A 4837-nucleotide genomic window follows, 5' to 3' on the forward strand; every position below is an offset into this window, starting at 1 on the left:
TAATAATGAGGCCGGCAGCAAGCCCCGTCGCCCGGTCCCTGTCCACCGCGGCCGCCGCTCGATACCTGCTCATGCTCCTGTTGATGGCCTGCGCTGCTGTCTCTCAGTGCTGCTGCGGTTCTTTTTCAGTCTTCGCTTTCGCTTCGTTTTCGTTCTCATGCGCTGCCGCTGCCTTCTTTCAGTCTCTGCTGCTCCTCAACCTTACAGCTGCCTTTAGCTCCTGTTGTTCTTTCGAGTCCCTGCGGCTGCCTTTCAGCCCCTGCTGCTGCCTGACTTTCACGGCCTGGTGCTGTAATTTCCGACTGCGGTCCTCTTAGCCTGCGCGCTCCTGACTCCTGCCTGCCTCCGGCTCCGCTCCTGGTTCTGCTTCGTCGCCATCACTTGGCAAAGCCGGTAGCCGCCCTCCCCGCGGCCCCCGGCCCGGCCCCTCCACGCGTCACCCTCGCTCCCTTCCTCTCTCCCGGTGGCGCCCGCCCTGCCCTGCCCTGCCCCGCCCCTCCCGGGGGTCCCCGCCCCCCCCCCTCCCTGCCGGGGGTCGCCCTGCTCGGAGCAGCCGCGCGGAGACTGCGCGGCCTCCGCCTCCGTGCGCTCGCAGTCGTCGCTCCTCGCCCGCCTTTGTTCTCGGACCGCCCCTCTCGCTGGCGACGCTCCGAGAGAGCCGCGGAGCCACCTGCCAGGGCCGCGCTTCCCCGAGCATCCAAAGCTGTCCCCGCGGGCTGTCGACGCCCGCGCCGGAGCGTGCGGGAGGCACGGCGGGAAGAAGTCGCTGAGATTTGGCCCTCGCGGCTTTGCGTTCCCGCGTGGTTGATGCCTCCGCCGAGAACGCGGTCGGCCGGGAGCCGGGGAGGAGCCTGGACGCCGGCCTGGCAGGTACCCCCGCGAGAACGTGGGAGCCGGTGGGTTTCAGATGCATTTATTACTGATCTCGGGCTGCATCAGGGCACTTCTAGGACCGCACTGAAAACAGCGGGAAGTGAGGAGCCGAGCCTGGGTCCGGGGCGGCCCGCCGTACAGCTGGCCTGCGTCTCCAGATGACTTGTTCTGGAGAGTAAAAAATGTTCTCGGATTTAAAGTACAATCCTGTCTCCTTTCCATTCATTAGTGTTGCCTACACTCAGCAAACAAAAGTTGGGAAAGATGAAGGGATTATTTCTAGCGCATCACACTGACAAACACCGACGTTAACACGCCCAGTCCAGCCTGGCTCACTTGCCTCAGGTCGGAGAGGTCACCACTGACAACGCCTGGCCTTCAAGCCACTCCTAATCCAGCTTCGTTCTCTCCGCCGCAGCCAGACCAGCCCTACTGCCTCCGCCTCAACTCGCGCAGGTGTAAGCTTCCGCTGCACTCCTTGTCTGACTCTGCCCAGAAGAAACTGCATCTTTCAACTAAGTACTTTTCACTGATAAGGGCCCTCCAGTCAGATTCTCTGGATAGAGTTTAGCGTTTTGTTTTTTTTGGTTTTTTTGTTTTTTTTTTTTTTTTAAATCTTCAGCTATTTGGTACTCCTTTCCCTCCGGGATTGTGTCTCTGGATTGTGAAAGCTGGCAGAAGATAGAGTCAGGAAAAGCCATGATGGGAAGGTTCTCACTAATAACTGCCTGATATAAATAATTGGCACAAAAGACTGCCAAAACCACAACCTTGCACAAAGGCCACAAAACTACACAAAAAAATGCTTCAAGGACATTTGCACTGCAACTGCCTGTCCAACCTTGGACTGGCCATCCCCTTTGTTACTTATCTTTGTAGCCAAGGATAATTGTTTCAAAACAACTTACGTGATCCTCCTCGTTTTTCCTTTTTAAACCCCTTGTCTTCCTTTACCTCCCTGAATACACCTATAGTTTAACACCATATTCTACATTGCAATGCCCACTCTCGAATAAATTTGTCATGTTTGGCAAACCTGCCTCTTATTTAGGTTGACAAATTCAAATGCAAATTTATTCCGGAGTCAACAAATACTGATTCAGTCTTCCAATGTGCAAGGCAAGGAAGAATATTAAGGAGGCACTGTATAGATTAGATCCCTGCCTATAGGCAGCTTCAACACTAATACAATATGGTACGAATATACAATTGTACTTTAAGGCAGCGTAGGTGGGAAAACAACTAGCAACTAAAAAAAAAAAAATGGAGTTTACTACCAACTAAAAAAGTGGAGGTTTCAAGGTTGACATAGAATTTGAAAACTGCTTTAAAGACAGGTAGGAAAGATACAGGTAGATGTGCAATGGAAGTAGACATTGGGTTTCAAGCCCCAAACTGGCTGAGGGGTGGTAAAATAGACATATTCAGGTACATTAATCATGCCAGTTTGGCATAAGAATAAGGTAAATGAAGATGGATTCTAGGAGTTAAGGATGAAATATGTAGGGAGGTACTATGAGGTAATGGAGAGAACAAAGATTTAGAGTTAAGACTTTGGTTTGAATCCCAGCAGTGCCACTTATTAGCTATGTGATCAAAGGTAAATTAGTTAATCTCTCTGACCCTCCATTTCCTCATTTGTATAACAATAATGTCCAATTATTCCACAAATATTTTATGGAAAGCCAAGTATTAACTAAGAACTATGTTCAATGATGAAGATATAAAAAACCATTTATTCATTCATTCATCAAATACTGCCTTACCGTTTACTAGAGTTAGGCCCTGGAAATACGGTAATAAGGGGGAAAAAAAGCATGAAACTGTATAAGACCACTTAGATAATGCAGATATAGGTGAAAATAAGGCCCAAGACCAAGAAGTCCAAAGGTACTCAACTTGTGGAAGTAAGATAGAGAAGGAAAAAGAAGAAAACTAAGTGTAAAGTGCTGTAAACTGAAAGGAGAGAGTGTTTTAAAAAGAGGGACTGGTCACCTCTCCTAATGGAGAAGTGTGTTTGTAAAGGAGTTATTATAATGATGAGCCATGAAATCTAAGCTGGACAAGGCAGGAAATTTGAGGGCTGTAAGTGGTGAAAAAAGTCAATGAACTGGAGATTTCAGTAAGATTGGAGAGTGGCTGTCTTCAGGGTACTAGAGGTGGTGAGCTGGAAGGACAGGAAATGATTGAATGAGAATAACTTGCTTGAAATAAAGATTTCAGAAGTCATACTAATATTGGCAAGAGCAAGGTCTAGAGGAGTAAAAGGCAACTGAATGTGAGTTGGTTAAGGAATTAGAAAGTAGCATACAGACAGTCCTAGCGTGGCATAGTAGAATATGACTATAAAAATGACCATGGAAGTTGAAATTGTGCAAAGTGGTCTTAATAATCAAAGAGAAAAATTAAATTGTTCTGTGACACTTAAGAACTTTTGTTGAAACATCAAAAACTCTCTTACTGCTAGGTAGACATATATCGGGAATTTTTTTAAATTGTAAAACTAATTTATTTAGTATGCCATAATTTAAAACATGAGAAACATGGAGAATCAGTCTTTATTCTTTGTAAAAAACAAAAGAAAACAAAAAAACTTACCAATAGTGGTGTGAACTGTGTTTGCCTCTTCTTATATGATTAATCTTCTGTCTTCATAAATTGTCATTCTGCATTCTAAGTTTAGATTAGCTTCCAACATTTTGTGTTTGCATTTTCAATCTTGTGAACTATTCTCAGGAATTCTTAAATACAAAGTGTATCAGCAACACTTCCTGTGGGCCTCTTCACCCTTTTGTCACAGCCACTTTACTCTCTTAACATTAATCAATTCATAAAATGATGAAACCAGAATTTACTGGCTGAAAAAGGTGTTTATTTAGTCTCTTTGTAATTATCATTTTCTTTCAGCAAGACAACCAACTTCAACACTTCGCCCGAGTGCTAGCCAGACTGATTGGGAATAAATTTAAATGTATTACAGTCTTCAATCAAAAGCAGGAACAAGTCTTTATATCAGCCATAATTTGCATTCTCTTTCTAGTGCAATTTAAACTAAAAGATCCTGAAGCAACTTTACCTTCTTTTTTCTACTCACTGAACATTTTCTCCGTGGTGTCTATGGTGCGTTTTGCGTAGGCCGAGGTCTCATCCTATCTTTGCTTTGCTTTTGTCATTTTCAAATTCCCTAATCACGTCTAATTTCATTTCAGCATTTTTTTTTTATTCGCTGTACTTTCATCTTTCTTGTCCAATTCCCTTTTAATGATCCATTTTTGTAAAATATCATGTTAGTTTATCACTGGGAAACAAGGAAGCTATACAACTACATGCTTTGCTGTTTATAAACTGAAAAACTGAGTAACGGTCGTGCAGTGACCAATAACTGACAGACTCTGAAAGAAGGATTGTGATATCTGCTATGGACTGAATGTTTGTGCCTCACCCGCAAATTCATAAATTGAAGCCCTAATTCCCAGTGTGATGGTATTTGGAAGTGAGAACTTTGGGAGGTGATTAGATTTAGATGCGGTCATGAGAGTAGAGTTCCCACGATGGGGATTAATATCCTTTCAAAAAGAAGAGACCCAAGATTCATATTCCTTCTCTCTCTCTCCCCTGCCCCCACCCCCACCAAGGAAAGACCATGTAAGGACATAACCAGGAAGAGGGCCCTCACCAAGAACCCACCACGCTGGCACCCTGATCTCAGACTTTCAGCCTCTAGAACCTTAATAAAAAATATTTGTTGTTTAAGCAACCCAGTCTAAAGCATTTCATTATATCAGCCCAAGCTAAGACAATGCCCGTCTGTTATTTACATAGTGATCTGTGAACTGAAGAGCTAGCTGTGATTTTTGTTCTTTATGCAATTCCTCATATAAAGTTAATATGCCATCATAATTGAAATGTGAACCACGTTGTTGGGGAACTGGTATTATTTAACTAAACCACAGTAAATGAAATT

General features: G+C 44.5%; 1 long non-coding RNA gene across 1 annotated transcript; it reads left to right on the forward strand.

Moving 5' to 3' along the window:
• Positions 1-517: 517 nt before the first annotated feature.
• On the forward strand, positions 518-3489 carry LOC103884175. Its single transcript, XR_646688.4, has one exon. It is a non-coding gene; the product is annotated as an uncharacterized LOC103884175 (long non-coding RNA).
• The last annotated feature ends 1348 nt before the right edge of the window (positions 3490-4837 follow it).

The sequence above is a fragment of the Papio anubis genome, chromosome 6 (assembly GCF_008728515.1).
Source record: "Papio anubis isolate 15944 chromosome 6, Panubis1.0, whole genome shotgun sequence".
Classification (NCBI taxonomy): Eukaryota; Metazoa; Chordata; class Mammalia; order Primates; family Cercopithecidae; genus Papio; species Papio anubis.